The following is a 16,770-nucleotide window of genomic DNA, read 5'->3' on the forward strand; positions in this document are numbered from 1 at the left end:
GTTTATAAAAGACTGATACAGGAATATTCTTAGCTACTTTGTGATAACCCAAACTGGAGGTAAGCCAGACATCTATTAGCAAGTGAACAGACAGATTTACCCATTATGTGCATCTGCACAACTGAATACTAAGTTAGGTACAAGAACGAACTATTGGCTGGGCACAGTGGCTTATGCATATAATCTCAGCACTTTGGGAGGCTGAGGTGGGTGGATCACCTGAGGTCAGATTAAGACCAGCCTGGCTAACATGGTGAAACCCCATCTCTACTAAAAATACAAAAGTTAGCCAGGTATGGTGGTGTGCATTTGTAATCCCAGCTACTCAGGAGGCTGAGGCATGAGAATCGCTTGAACCTGGGAGGCAGAGGTTGCAGTGAGCTGAGACGGCACCACTGCACTCCAGCCTGGGTGACAGAGTGAGACTCCGTCTCGGAGGGGGGAGGGAAGGATGGTCGTGGTGGCTCATGCCTGTAATCCTAGCACTTTGGGAGGCCAAGCGGGTGGATCACCTGAGCTGAGGAGTTCAAGACCAAGTCGGGCAACACGGTGAAATCCCGTCTCTACTAAAAATACAAAAAAATTTAGCTGGGCAAGGCAGCTTGCACCTGTAGTTCCAGCTACTTGGGAGACTGAGGCAGGAGAATCAGTTGAGCCCGGAGGCAGAGGCTGCAGTGAATGGAGATCGTGCTATTGCACTGCAGCCTGGATGACAGAGTGAGAATTCTTCTCTTAAAAAAAAAAAAAGAGGCTGGGGACGGTGGCTCATGCCTATAATCCTAACACTTTGATACTTTGGGAAGCCAAGACGGGTGGATCACCTGAGGTTGGGAGTTCAAGACCAGGCTGACCAACATGGAGAAAACCCAACTCTACTAAAAATACAAAAAAAAAAAAAATTTGAAGAGAAATAAAAGAGACAGAGTTCGTCAACACACCCTGGTAAAGTTAAAGGACCAGGGTATAAGAAGAATGTGCTGTACAGGCAGAATGCAGGGGCACTGGATCTAGAAGTGATCTTAGGGAACACGGAGTCGCAGAAGAGCAAGGAGATGCCATTTCTTGCTCAACTCCAGTCCACTGGCAGCAGTCACCTAGAAGGCTGCTTGCACATAACTCAGTGGGAAAAAACGCCATGAGTGACTGTAGGTGTCTGCTGTGTACATGAGAAGGAAGGGAAGGGCCCAGTATTTGACATGCTTGAGATCTAACCCCTTCATTTTCCATGTGACAAAATCTAGAGCCAGGGAGGTGAGCTAACTGGCTTCGGGGTCACATTGTGAGCTGGCAGTAGAATGTGGCAGGTGATCTGACTCTCAGAAGAACATTCCTCTAAGCCAGGGGCTGGCCAAAAATGGACTAAGGTCCACATACGGCTCATGAGCTCAGCATGGATTTCATTTTTTAATTTTTTGGAGACAGAGTCTTGCTCTGTTGCCCAGGCTGGAGTGCATTGGTATGACCTTGGCTCAGTGTGACCTCCACTTCCCAGGTTAAAACGATTCACATGCCTCAGCCTCTCAAGAAGCTGGGATGACTGTCATGTTTCACCGTGCCTGGCTAACTTTTTTGTGGGGCACAGCGTCTCACTCTTTTGCCCAGTCGGGAGTGCAGTGGCATGATCTTTGCTCACAGCAACTTCCGCCTTATGGGTTCAAGTGATCCTCCAGCCTCAGCCTCCTGAGTAGCTGTGACCGCAGGTACACACCCCACACCCAGCAAATATTTTGTTTTTAGTACAGACCAGGTTTCACCATGTTGGCTAGGCTGGTCTCAAACTCCTGGCCTGAAGCAACCCGCCGGCCTTAGCCTCTCAAAGTGCTGAGATTACAGACATGAGCCACAGCGCCCAGCCAGATTTCATATTATTAATGGTGAAAAAAATCAAAACAATATTACATGACAGATGCTAATTCTGTAAAATTTAAGTTTTAATGTTTCTAAATACATTTTTACAGGAACACAGTCACACCCATCGATTTCTGTATTATCTAAGGCTGCTTTTCCACTACTCAGAAAGAGACAGGTATTTTTGACAAAGACCATATGGCCCAGAATGCTGAAAGTTTCCAGAAAAAGTTTCTTACTCGCACTTTCTTCCAGTGTCTCTTGAACTTTAATGTCCATACACACCACCTAGAGAACTAGTTACAGTTCAAATTGTTTCAGTGGATCTGGGCTGAGGCCTAAAATTCTACACTGTTAATAAGCACCAGGTGATGCCATGGCTGCTGGTCGACAGACCACACTTTGAGTAGTGAGGATTAACTCCAGTGTGTCTCTACATGTCGACCTGAACCAGCAGCAGCAGTACCTGGGGATGTGTTAGGAATGCAGATTCACAGGCACACCTAGACCTGCTAAACTGAAAATCTGAGTGGGGCCCAGAAAGCTGCATTTTATAGTAACAAGCTATCTGCCAACACAGTGGCTCATGCCTGTAATCCCAGCACTTTGGGAGGCCGAGGCAAGTGGATCACCTGAGGTCAGGAGTTTGAGATCAGCCTCGCCAATATAGTGAAACACCATCTCTACTAAAAATATTTTTTAAATTAGCCAGGTGTGGTGTTGCATGCCTGTAATCCCAGCTACTCAAAGGCTAAGGTGGAAGAATCGCTTGAACCCAGGAGGCAGAGGATGCAGTGAGCCAAGATCACACCACAGCACTCTAGCGTGGGAAACAGAGTGATACTCCATCTCAATCAATCAATCATCCAACCAAATATATTAAGCTATCCAGGTGATTCTGATGCAGGCTTGAATTTGAAGACCATCTCTCCTGCAGGTCCAAACTCTCAGAGATTTAAGGTAAGACTAAGAAAATTCAATGTCAGCATTAGCACACTTTGACAAATGCTGAAAAGGCTAGAATTTCCTTAAACATTTCACCTGCAACTCGGCAAACATGAAGCAGGTGGTAGTTTAACAAATAAGTTTCATATTTATAAAAATGTTTAACGCTGCTTCACAGAAAAATTTGTCAACCTGACCAAGAAGGAATAGTTGTAATGAGCACAACATTACAAAAAGAATGACACAGTTAATAATAAGACGGAAAAGACATGGGGCATCATCTGAAATCATCCTTCACCATTAACTGTTTTTAACTGTGCTTTAAAGGGAATTTCCATAGTCCATCTCTATATGGTCTCCTGATATGGGGCCAGCTTTGTAAAATGGTACATTACACTGTCTTTTTCTTTTTTTAAGATGGAGTTTCGCTCTTGTTGCTCAGGCTGGGGTGCAATGGTGTGACCTCAGCTCACTGCAACATTCGCCTCCTGGGTTCTAGTGATTCTCCTGCCTCAGCCTCCTGAGTAGCTGTGATTACAGATATGAGCCACCACACCAGGCTAATTTTGTGTTTTTAGAAGAGACGAGGTTTCATCATTTTGGTCAGGCTCATCTCGAACTCCTGACCTCAGGTGATCCACCCCCGCCTCTGCCTCCCAAAGTGCTGGGATTACAGGTGTGAGCCACTGTGCCTGGCCTGCACTGTTGTCTTTAAACTTTCAAAGCCAGCTAGGCAGGGATAGACCTGTCACCATACCCCAGGACAGGCATCAGAATACTCAGTGTAGCATGGATCATAATAGTAAAAAACAGGGAACAACCTGTTTTTTTGCAATGAATGGGAGAAAGGTAGTTCTAGCAGGGCACATCCACATGCAGACAAGCATGTATCATGAACACAAATGAAGCAAGTTAGGCATGGCTGTGGTGCACCTGCTGTCCCAGCTACTTGGGAAGCTAAAGCAGGAGGACTGCTTGAGCCCAGGAGTTCGAGGCTGTAGTGAGCTGTGATCACTACTGTACTCCAGCCTGGGGGACAGAGCGTGAACCCATTTCAAAACCAAAACTAAAAATAAAAATAAAAAAGTAAAAGCAGATCAGAAGGAACCCAGATGATATACTATTAACTACACAAAGAGAACTCTATGTACACTATGATCCCATTTAAAAAATCTGCCAGAATATTTTTTAAAAGCCTATATGCTTATACAGTTTTTTCTAAAAGCATGCACAAAACTGTTACTTTGGAGGAGAGGAACTGATGGAAGAGAAGACAATATATATACTTTTATATCTTTATGGTTTTTTTTCCTACAGTGGATGACAAGTATTTGTTCAACACCTGCTGTGCATTGTTTTATGTACTGAGGATACAGCAGCCCACCTGGAGCTGACATTCTAGTGGGGAAAGAAAGTAAGTGTACTTTAAAAAATTCTTACTTTTAATTTTTTCTTTTTCTGGAACAGGGTCTTGCTCTGTTGCCCAGGCTAGAGTGCACTGGCTCAATTTTGGCTCACTGCAACTTCTGCCTCCCATATTCAAAGGATTCTCATGTCTCAGCCTCCTGAGTAGCTGGGATTATAGGCATGCATCACCATGCCCAGCTAATTTTTTTTTTTTTTTTTTTAAAGCAAAGACAGGGTTTTGCCAGGTTGGCCAGACTGGTCTGGAGCTCCTGGCCTCAAGTGATCCACCTACCTCGGATTTCCAAAGTGCTGGGATTACTGGTGTAAGCCACCATACCCAGCCCAAAATAAGTAAATTTTAAGAGTGTGTTTAGACCATGCCATATCTGTGGTCTAACCACACTTGAAATGTGGTCTATAAGACACTGACAATCCACACTTTGTGACCAGTTGGTGATAATATGAGGAGGCAGAACCGTAATGGAGATCAGCTATGGCACCAAGTGTGCCATTCAGCTCAGCTCACATTTTTGTTTTCTTACAAGGCTTTCTTAATGCAGGAAGCAGAAGGCACTGGTTTCCATCCTGGCACAAATGCCTTAGCCTGCCATGTTGGCAGAACTAGGTTCCTCAATTGTTTAAATGTTGAAATACTTCCTTATTACCATGGAAACAGCCAGTGCCTCAGGTACCTTTTACAATGAACTCTCGCTCTCTGTGATCTGGGCACTAAAGGGTTAATTCCTGGCACTACAGGGGTCCCCCCCGGGCCTCTGCCTGTTGAATAATGTCCTTGTCAAACTGGTTATCTATTTTGAATATCACCTCTTCTTGCAGTGCTAGGGAACCAGGGGGCTGTGCCATTTCCCTCCTGCAGTTTCTTGCATCCTGGTCCTGGGAAAGTTAGCTTAACACAGCAGAGATACTGTTATCTGGGCTGGGTTTTACCCATTGCTGCTGGTACAGGATGCTGGCTTGGGCCCAGTGCCCTCAGTGGATGGCGCTCTCTGCACAGCTGCAAATCACTGTTCCTGTCCCAAGGGGCTGAACTCCAGATACCACCTGCCCCTCAACAAGACAGCCTGTTAATGGCCTCTGCAGAGCAGATCTACTTTCTGAGCATCCTGGCTGCCTGGTGCTCTGCTGTCTCCTCCCTGAAGTGGCCAGTTTTTCTTGACCCTGGTTTTAGCATCTGGCTCATATAACTCCCCTTCCCTCCTTTGTCTCTTTTTGCCAGGGGTCATGGCCATCAGCGGTCCAGGGAAGAAAGCAAAGCAAATGGAGAATGGCATGCTGTGACAGACAGTGCGGGGAAGCAACTACAGAGGTAAGTGGGGGGAGGTGGTGTGACTCACATAGGCCTCATGATTTCACCATCTGCCCATGCTTCTGACACTCGAGTTCCCTACATGGTGTGGGTCTTTGTTTATGTCACTCGGGAGGGCCTGGAAGGTTCAATCTTTGTGAAGCAGCATTTGATATAAAACTATCTCAAGGCCAGGAATGGAGGCTTATGCTTGTAATCTCAGCACTTTGGGGGGTCGTGGCAGGAGAATCACGTGAGGCCAGGAGTTTGAGACCACCATGGGCAACATAGCAAGACCCCATCTCTACAAAAAAGGAAGTATCCTTGTGTTTGATTATAGAGGGCTTCCTTAGATCCCTGGGGATTTATAGCATATGCAGTATGTTAACCATGCTTTAAAAAACTGGCTAAGTAGGCTGGGATGGTGGCTCGCATCTGTAATCCCAGCACTTTCGGAGGCTGAGGTGGGTGGATCACCTGAGGATAGGAGTTCAAGACCAGTCTGGCCAACATGGTGAAACCCTGTCTCGACTAAAGATAGAAAGATTATCCAGGCATGGTGGCAGACACCTGTAAATTCTAGCTACTCAGAAGGCTGAGGCACGAGAATCATTTGAACCTAGGAGGCAGAGGTTGCAATGAACTGAGATTGCGCCATGGCACTCCAGCCTGGACAACAGAGTGAGACTCTGTCTCAAAAAACAAAACAGCAAAAGAACAACAAACATTGACAAAGTCAGAGCCTAAACATACTGGACCCTGGGATTTGACAAAGGATGGTGGACCTGCAGTTGCTGTAGGGGTCAGGAGAGGGCAAAGATGATGTGGCCTAGCACTGTGCCTTGGTACATGTCGCTTTTGCCATTGTTACCGATTCCAGACAGTGCATGAGCGCAGAAGGATGTAAGATTTTCAACCGAGGTGCTAGCTTGGATTTGTGAAGCCCTAGGTCATGAAGCAGGAAGCCCCAGCACCTCACCTGAATTCTAGATTTCATCCAGAGTTGGTTCTTATTCTTCCCTCTGCTACTCCCCGAAAACCAACACTTGCTTTTGGATTTGAGGGCCACTTCCACCTGACTTGGCCTTAACCAAAGACCTTTGCACAGATCTCATGAGTAAGGAAAGGTTACCCACCCCCAGGCCTTAGATTAAAGAGGGGAGGTTTATTTGGCCTTCAGGAAGTGTTTTCAGGGGACACAGTTTTGGGGGTGCAGTGATGAATCACATGGGGCTCTTGACCTCAGGTAGCCTGTAATCTTGTTCACGAGATAAGTAGGTAAAGGAAGGCATAGAAAGTTCCATGGCAAAGAGCCACGTCTGTGTTTTCCATGGCCTCCATAATTTCTTTTTTGGGATGAAGTCTCCCTCTGTTGTGCAGGCTGGAGTTGAGTGTGCAGTGGCACCAACTCAGCCACTGAACACAAAACTGTGGGCAGTGCAGTCTGTGATGTTCTCTGGTGTCTGCATAAAGATAATGACCACTGATGTACAGAAAGTCCTTTTTTTTTTCTTTTGAGACAGGGTCTCTGTTGCTGAGGCTGGAGTGCAGTGACACAATCATGGCTCACTGCAACTTCTGCCTCCTGCATTCAAGCGATTCTTCTGCCTCAACCTCCCTAGTAGTTGGGACTACAGGTGCCTGCCACCATGCCTGCCTAATTTTTGTATTTTCAGTAGATACAGGGTTTCACCATGTTGGCTGGGCTGTTATTGAACTCTTGGCCACCAGTGATCTGCCTGCCTTGGCCTCCCAAAGTGCTAGGTTTACAGGTGTGATCCACCGCAGCCAGCCAAAAAGTGCTTTCTGAGTAACATGCTTGCATGAAGTTGCAGCCAGGACAAGATCCCACCCCAACCCCCACTACCTTTGTAAAACAAGAAAATTGAAAGAACTAGGTACCTTTCCCTATTTTTTTATCTTGTTTCATATTTCGAAACTTTTTCATGTTTGAAAGATGATCTAAGACGTGCCCTTTCTGTTTTATCTTTTATTTGAAATCAATTAGAATTGCTCTTAAAAAAAAAAAAAAAAAAAGCATGCACTTTTTGCATATCAGTGGTCATGGGCTTTTTGCAGACCCCCAGAGATCATCACAGATTGTGTTTTCCACAGGCCTCATTCCTGCCTGAGACATTCCCTTTCTCTGTGGACCTATAACCCTGGGGAATGACCTGGCAGTGGGGGTTGCACATGTGCACATGTTCATATATATGTTTACATGTGTGCCTGTCCAATTGACATCCCTGTGCTTTCCTTCTCCAGATAGCTCAGCAGCTCCTCCTCCTATAGCGGGGACATCAGTAGGCACCATAACAGCACCACAGAGCTGCAGAAAGCCAAAACCAAGGAGGAGGAGACTTGGAAGCTGATGGAGGCCAACACGGCACAGACAGGGCAGGTGAGATTTGCTCCTTCAGTGATGATGGTGGCTGTAGCTTACAGAGCACCCACTGTGCAAAGTGCTTGTCTATAATACACCATAAAGGTACTATTTACTGCACCAGAAACTGAGGCCAGAGAGGTTTTAGTGACTTACCCAAGGTCACTGCTTTTCGGGGATACAGACACTCACTACCACGCCTAGATAATTTTTGTCTTTAGTAGAGACAGGATTTCACCATGTTGGCTAGGCTGGTCTTGACCTCCTGGTCTCATCTTCCCTCACCCTCCCAAAAATGCTAGGATTACAGGTGTGAGCCATTGCACCTGGCCTGTTTTTCATTTCTCATTTAGTCCTTATGATTATGTCCCTGAGAAAGTCTCAGTTGGGTCCTAGGCTGCTTTTGGTACCTAACAGCTGCTAACCTCTCTTTGTAACAAGGAGAGTGGGTTTCAAGCTCCTGTTTTGTTTTTTTTATTTTTTAAAGATCATCTGTTTTGGGCAAGTGTTAATAATTCTCCATTTATGATAGTGATCCAAAGTTTATTTAAAAAAAAATGTGATTATATTTCTTAAAAAATAGGGAATGGAATTTTTAACGGTAAAAAATAAGCATACAGATAACAAAAAACCCATGAAAAGTGGTAGCGGGGGAATGAGGCTGGGACACTTTCTTTTAGATCTGCTCTATTGTCATAATTAAAAGAACTAGAGGAGCAAGATCAAACAAATTCAAATGCTAGAGGAAGACAAATAACTAAGTTCAGAGCAGCACTGAAGGAGATAGACACAAAAAACCCTTAAAAAAAAAAAAAAAAAAAAAAAAAAAAAAAAAAAAAAAAAAAAAAAAAAAAAAAAAAAAAAAAAAAAACCAGTGAACCCAGGAGGTAGTTTTTTGAATGGATCAACAAAATAGACCACTAGTCAGACTAATAAAAAAGAAAAGGAAGAATAATAGATGCAATAAAAAGTGATAAAAGGGTATCTCACCACTGATCCCACAAAAATAAAAACTACCATCAGAGATTACTACAAACACTTCTTGCAAATAAACCAGTAACTCTAGATGATATGGATAAATTCCTGGACATGTACACCCCCCAAGACTAAACCAGGAAGAAGTTAAATCCCTGAATAGATGAATAACAAGGTCTGAAATTGAGGCAGCAGTTAATAGCCTGCCAAACAAAAGTCCAGGACCAGATGGGTTCACAGCCGAATTTTACCATAGGTAAAAAGAGGAGCTGGTACCATTCCTTCTGAAACTATTCAAAACAATACAAAAAGAGTGAATCCTACCTAACTCATTTTATGAAACCAGCATCATCCTGATACCAAAACCTGGCAGAGACACAACTGAAAAAAAAATTTCAGGCCTATATCCATGATGAACATTAATGGGAAAATCTTCAATAAAATACTGGCAAACTGAATCCAACAGCACATCAAGAAGCTCCATCATGATCAAGTCAGCTTCATCCCTGAAATGCAAAGCTGGTTCAACATATGTAAATCTGTAAACATAATCCATCACATTAACAGAACCGAGACAAAAACCATGATTATCTCAATAGATGCAGAGAATGCATTCGACAAAATTGAACAGCCCGTTATGCTAAAAACTCTCACAAACTAGGTATTAATGGAAGGTATCTCAAGGTAAGAGCTACTTATGATAAACCCACAGACAATAATGTAGTGTATAGGCAAAAACTGGAAGCATTCCCTTTGAAAACCGGCGGCACAAGAGAAGGATGCCCTCTTTCACCACTCCTACTCAACATAGTATTAGAAGTTCTGGTCAGGGAAATCAGGCAAGAAAAAGAAATAAATGATATTCAACTAGGAAAAGAGGAAGTCAAATTGTCTCTATTTGCAGATGACATGATTGTATATTTAGAAGAGCCCATCGTCTCAGCCCCAAATCTCCTTAAGCTGATAAGCATAATCAGCAAAGTCTAAGAATACACAATCAATGTGCAAAAGTCACAAGCATTCCTGTATACCAACAGACAGCCAAATCATGACTGAACTCCCGTTCACAATTACTATAAAGAGTAAAATATCTAGGAATACATCTAACAAGGGATGAAAGGACCTCTTAAAGGAGAATTACAAACCATTGCTCAAAGAAATAAGAGAGGAAACAAACAGATGGAAAAACATTCCATGCTCATGATCAGGAAGAAACAATATTGTGAAAATGGCCATACTACCCCAAATAGTTTATACATTCAATGCTAACCCATCAAGCTACCATTGACTTTCTTCACAAAATTGGAAGAAACTACCTTAAACTTCATATGTAACCAAAAGAGAGCCTGCATAGCCAAGGCAATCCTAAGCAAGAAAACAAACAACAACAACAAGCTAGAGGCATCATGCTACCTGACTTCAAACTATACTACAAGTCTAGAGTAATCAAAACAGCATGGTTCTGATACCAAAACAGAGATATAGATCAATGGAATAGAAGAGAGGCCTCAGAAGTAACGCCACACATCTACAACCATCTGATCTTTGACAAACCTGACAAAAACAAGCAATGGGGAAAGGATTCCCTGTTTAATAAATGGTGTTGGGAAAACTGGCTAGCCATCTGCAGAAAGCTGAAACTGCATCCCTTCCTTACACCTTATACACAAATTAACTCCAGTTGGATTAAAGATTTAAACATTAGACCTAACACCATAAAAACCCTAGAAGAAAATCTAGGCAATACCATTCAGGACATAGGGATAGGCAAGAACTACATGACTAAAACACCAAAAGCAATGGCAACAAAAGCCAAAATAGACAAGTGGGATCTAATTAAGAGCTTCTGCACAGCAAAAGAAATAATCATTAGAGTGAACTGGCAACCAACAGAATGGGAAAAAATTTTGCAATCTACCCATCTGACAAAGGGCTAATAACCAGAATCTAGAAAGAAATCAAACAAATTTACAGGAAAAAACAACCCCATCAAAAAGTGGACAAAGGATATGAACATGCTTCTTAAAAGAAGACATTTATGCAGCCAACAAACATGAACAAAAGCTCATCATCACTGGTCATTAGAGAAATGCAAATCAAAATCACATTGAGATACCATCGCATGTCAGTTAGAATGACGATCGTTAAAAAATCAGGAGACAACAGATGCTGGAGAAGATGTGGAGAAATAGGAATGCATTTACACTGTTGGCAGGAGTGTAAATTAGTTCAGCCACTGTGGAAGATAGTGTGGCAATTCCTCAAGGATCTAGAACTAGAAATACCATTTGACCCAGCTATCCCATTACTGGGTACATACCCAAAGGATTATAAATCATTCTGTTATAAAGACACATGCACACACGTTTATTGTGGCACTGTTTACAATAGCAAAAACTTGGAACCAGCATAAATGCCCATCAGTAAATGTGGCACATATACACCATGAAATACTATGCAGTCATAAAAAAGGATGAGTTCATGTCCTTTGGAGGGACATGGATTTAACTGGAAACTATCATTCTGAGAAAACTGACACAAGAACAGAAAACTAAACATTGCATGTTCTCACTTACAAGTGGGTGTTGAACAATAAGAACACGGACACAGGAAGGGGAACATTACACACTGGGGCCTGTCAGGAGGAGAGGTGGGTAAGGGAGGGATAGCAGGGGATGGAGGGATTGGGGAAGGATAACATTAAGAGAAATATCTAATGTAGATGATGGGGATGGATGCAGCAAACCACCATAGCACGTGTATACCTATGTAACAAACCTGCACGTTCTGCATATGTACCCTAGAACTTAGTATAATTATTAAAAATAAATAAATAAATAAATCAGATGCAGCCTTGTTATGTTGCCCAGGTGGTTCTCAAACTCCTGGGCTCAGGCAACCTCAAACTCCCAAGTAGCTGGGACTATAGGTGTATATCACAACACCCAGCTATTTTTTTCTACAATTTTTAATATTTTACTCTCACTACAGAACCAATAATATAAGTAGGGGGACAATCCTACCACGTATATAATACCCAAATAATAAGTGTCCAAGAAAAACATCTATATGCTATTTGTTGTACAGTTTTTTAACTAAAAGGTGCCAGGGAGATTCGTCATTACCACAAGTAATTTGATACACTGAAGATTTATACTGGCAAACATATAGATGTCAGACTAGTATGATTTAAAAGTCATAGTATTAAAATTTATCTAATTAAACCTTAACCAAATTTCGTATTTTCTCTATTGGGGAAAGCATTTCCTAATGTGATTTTTCTGTTGCTATGTATATTCCAGTTCATTTTTGTTCAGCCCACACCCTGTCACAGTACTCATCAATATTTTGTTAGTTACCAACATTAAATAAAATTTTTAAATCAACTAGCCATATGTCTATGGTTTTCTCTTACCAACTTTGTATTACCAACATATAAAAAGATATAAAAGATAAACAACTGCTAAATTTTAAAAGTAAATACTGTGCAAAAGTTGACTGAGTGAGAAAATTTTGCAAGAGACCACTTTACCTTGGTAATAAGTCAAGTCTTCATCATCTGGTTTAGGGCATGAATCCACACAGTTACTGGAAAATGCTTTAGAGCAAAAATATACAATAAAAATGAGCAAGTTGTTGTTTTGTTGTTGTTGTTGTTGTTAATTTTTTAACTGCTAGTTCATATTCAGCTTCCCCCTCCAAAAAACAAAAACAAAATCTGGGGAAAGATCAGTCAGCCATCTGTATATTAAATAACATTTCTTGATACAATTAAAACATGGCCTCTGTTCTAAAAATAGATTTCGGTTACCTATTTCTGCCTCCAGCTGTCTAAATCTATAAAATATTCAATGAAAACTGACCTTGAGCTCCGTAACAAATAGTGACAGCCAATATATTGGCAGAGCTTGACAATAATTTAGCCTCACAAATTATCTGTCCTGAAGCAGAACATGACATTCAATTAATGGATGACATAAGTTTTGTCACCTAAACCAGAAGGAACCTTGTGACCTAAAACAAGGTAGAAAGATCCACTGTCCCTTGTCCATTATCTATCTCTAGTTAAAAGACTAATGTGTGTCACTTCAAAACGGCAGTCTTGATTCCTCAGCATGAAAACTACTTAAGAAGGTCCCAATGCTTTCCTTTGTCCTAAAAGAGTACAGAGAATCCCCTGCTGTATTTGAAATGTGTGAGAGCTAAATGTACAAAAGTCTAATAACAAAGGTGTATTTTCTTATTGAGGATACTCTTCCCAGAAAGATTAAAACATTAACCATTTTTAAAATCCAATTATTTTCACTCTATAGGTCCTACTTTATTCAAGTCCACATAAACTAGTAAGCCCTTAAAAACCTTCATAGGCACTCAGATATCCAATGAGAGAGACTGCTGGAAGAACAGAGTCCTGGCAGTTGTACCTCTATTTCCCTAAGTACTATCTAAATATCTTCCTTCCTATGGGTTCCCACTTCTAGATTCCACTTATGCAGGGCTCCATGGCAGTTTCCAATAATCTTCAAATCTTCAGTCTATGAGATCACAGATTCCTGAAAGTATGGCCTCAAATGACCAGGAGTGGGAGCGCTCTATATCCTGCTCCTGAATAACAATCTAGCTGGAGTCTCGACTAACTACCAGCACAGACACCCCTCCAACTACCCAGCTGAACTTCATGACTGATTTGACAGCCAACGATGCCCCTGACCCAGCCTGCATGGCTATGGGAAGGATATCAGTGATTTGGGAAAAGAGGCAGAGATGAGGAGACACCTGCCCTGGGCCACAGATCTATGTAGTTCAGCAATCTCCAGCCCATCAGTACTCAAGGGGCTCTAAGCCACTCCTCTGTAAGTCAGGATGGAATTAGATGATACCACATTTCTGTCTGCTGTAGAGACTCCTCCCAGTGTCTCCAAATTTTTAGCATCTTACAGCAAAAATCTTCAAGTTTGTCAGTTCTTGATTTAAAAACAGCACAGCAATCTGTTTAGAGTTTCCCTGAACCCTCTATTTTAATGTGCCTTTGTAGTTAATTCACAGTATCTTGTGTCCTTAATCTTTATAATTTATCAGACTTGTCATAAATCCCAATATTCTAATCTCTTATTGAATAATCTGTATCCAGTGTCATTTCTCTTCAAACTTGGCCTTCCCCTGCTCATTCCATTCTTAGCCATTTCCATTGGGTTCACCAGCTAATTCCCTTCTCATTCTATCCACTGGGTGCACCAGACCCACTCCCACTTTGTATTAAAACACATGCCAGGCCAGGCTCATACCTGTAATCCCAGAACTTTGGGAGGCTGAGGCAGGCAGATCACCTGAGGTCAGGAGTTTGAGACCAGCCTGACCAACATGGAGGAACCCTGTCTCTACTAAAAAATACAAAATTATCTGGGCATGGTGGTGCATGCTTGTAATCCCAGATACTCAGGAGGCTGAGGCAGGAGAATCGCTTGAAGCCAGGAGGCAAAGGTTGTGGTGAGCCGAGATTGTTACTGCACTTCAGTCTGGCAACAGGAGCGAAACTCTGTCTCAAAAAAACCACCACCACACAACAAAAAACAAACAAAAAAACCTGCCAATGGAATAAAAAATGGAGGAAGCGTATTGGGCTTTAAAACAAGTTCAAATCTCATTTCTACCATGTCTTATGTCCAAAAATAAGCATCCTATCATATTGAAATATGGACACCAACAATAACATTTATGTCAATGCCTTCCATTCAATTTACAATAAAAAGAATTAGGAGTAAGAAGAATGTGAGTACTTCCAATCATTTAATGTACTTATTTCCAGCATTCCATTTATATTGAAAATGTACCTGCTCTCAATGTCTGTACATTCTTTCTTTGTACTTCTTCTCTCACAACAGGATCTTCCATTTCAGTGGTAGGCTGAATGGGTTTTTTAAGAAAATAACTAATAAATCGTGTATATTTTATACAATATATAGTAATTAAAAATAAATATATATATATAATTACCTTCAAGGAAGGATGTTATTCAGGAGGCCCTACAAAGCAAAGGGGACATGTCATCAATTATATGTAGGTATGACCAGGCTAACAAAACATTTACGCAGTGTTAGTATCAAGCTGAGTCCTCATGCCTGGCTATGAAAATAATTACTTAAGGTTTCGAGGGTTCTTTTTGGCATCTTTTTATTGCCTAGGACAGCATCGTGATGGAAATATACTGAGTAAAATAGGAATATAGGATCCCTAAATCACAAAGTTTATTTTTCAAAAGTGAGATCTTTTCAAACGCCTATAACTAAAATAGAAAAGTATGGATATTAACGTGAACACATTGGGCTGATAAGGATAAAAGGGACCATTCAACAGTGGAGCAAATTATAACAGAGAATCAATGTCAAGGCTGATGGTGAATGCTACAGAGTATTTAAACTTGAAACATCAGAGGCATTGATGCCAGAACACCACAAATATTTATCATGTGCTTCCCCTTGTCCTGTCACTTAGGAAATACACAGTTGGGATGCCAGTTCAGGTGAATGTGTGATTCACCTCTCATCAAAGAAAGTGTTCTAAATTGATCAGCTATGATACACACTTATAACAGTTTCTCAAAATTCTCATTTTCCCATGCCCACGTGGCTACTGAAGCACCTACATTTCTCATATCCTCTTGTTTGACCTTAAGAGTTCCTTGATCCACTCAATGCAAGACTTAAAACACATCAAATAAACCATATAGAATAAGCTTTCAATATCAAAATATGTATCAAAAGAGAAAACATTGAATTGCCAGTCTTGACAGAAAAGAATAAATGTTTATATTTCAAGATCAGTGCAGTATTCTTAGAAAATAACAATTTTGGTCGTCACAGAATGAATTTTATAATATGATCCCTTCTAAAATTAGCTAAGTTTGGCATGTAATTTTACTCTGTAAATGACTTTTATAAAAACAGCTATCATATCAAAGAACTGGCTGGACCCCCCCCCCAAAATTAGCCAAAATGCAACTTAATCACATCTTATTCACTTATAGCAATGAAACTTCTTGCTCTGAGGCCTGACAGTTATGAAGAGAAATTAACTGCTGTGGTTTACCCTAATTCTAGCATTCCCTCCAGCCTCCAGTACTCTCCACAGCAATAACTGCTTTTGTTAGACTGGGCATATGCCCAAGGAACTGGAAGTGAGGTGTCTCAAGTTTCCTTGGTTTTAACTCCAAAGTCCCCCAACAAACTTTCTTTTCTTCACTCTTCCTTACCCTTTCCCAATCCTTCTTCCTTTGCAAAAGTAATCTTTAGATCTGTCATTCTAAGACCTAACTGCTTTTTATGGATAATTGCAAACACTTTTTTCATCTGTATTCAGCAGTAGTATACACCAATAATTTCTGTTTTCATCTCATTCTGCTTCCTCTGTGGCTAGAATCCTACTTCAGAAATAAAAGGAGATTAATGCCTTCCCTTGATCCTGTTATTTTTTTAAATTGCTGTCCAATGGTTCTTTTTCCAGATTTCTCTAAGGAAGGCTGTTTCCTTGTTATTCAGAGCTCTGTCCAAGGAACAGCACCAACTTGAGTACTCTTGAGAAGGGCAGAATCCCACACATGCTGAATGAGAATGTCCATTTTCCAGAAGCTCCTCAACTAATTCATGAAAATTTGGATGCCCTGTTCTACACTAATGTGCTTCCACATTTGTTTACCTTAATTGCCCATCTGGAACTTAGCCTCAGTTAAGTTCCTTCCCTATTAAGTCCCTGAATTTAATTCTGCATTATAAGCCATAATGTTTCTAATAAACTTTTAATCAGGCTATACCTTCTCTAATTTCCTCTCCATAAATCACATGACACTATTCAATTTTGTTAATTTGGTCTATATGATACTATCCGATGAAGTTATAACATTTTCTATAAA

The 16,770-nt window shown here is 41.3% G+C and overlaps 1 long non-coding RNA gene across 1 annotated transcript in view; it reads left to right on the top strand.

The window, feature by feature from the left end:
* The window catches only part of LOC108304706, a 41,578-nt gene that overhangs the window by 13,740 nt on the left and 11,068 nt on the right, over nucleotides 1-16,770 (top strand). The window contains exons 4-6 of the long non-coding RNA XR_001825379.2: nucleotides 4,111-4,207; nucleotides 5,438-5,527; nucleotides 7,772-7,907. This is a non-coding gene — a long non-coding RNA (uncharacterized LOC108304706). The remainder of the gene's footprint in view (nucleotides 1-4,110; nucleotides 4,208-5,437; nucleotides 5,528-7,771; nucleotides 7,908-16,770) is intronic.

Source organism: Cebus imitator, unplaced genomic scaffold, assembly GCF_001604975.1.
Source record: "Cebus imitator isolate Cc_AM_T3 unplaced genomic scaffold, Cebus_imitator-1.0 Scaffold56, whole genome shotgun sequence".
NCBI classification, from domain to species: Eukaryota; Metazoa; Chordata; class Mammalia; order Primates; family Cebidae; genus Cebus; species Cebus imitator.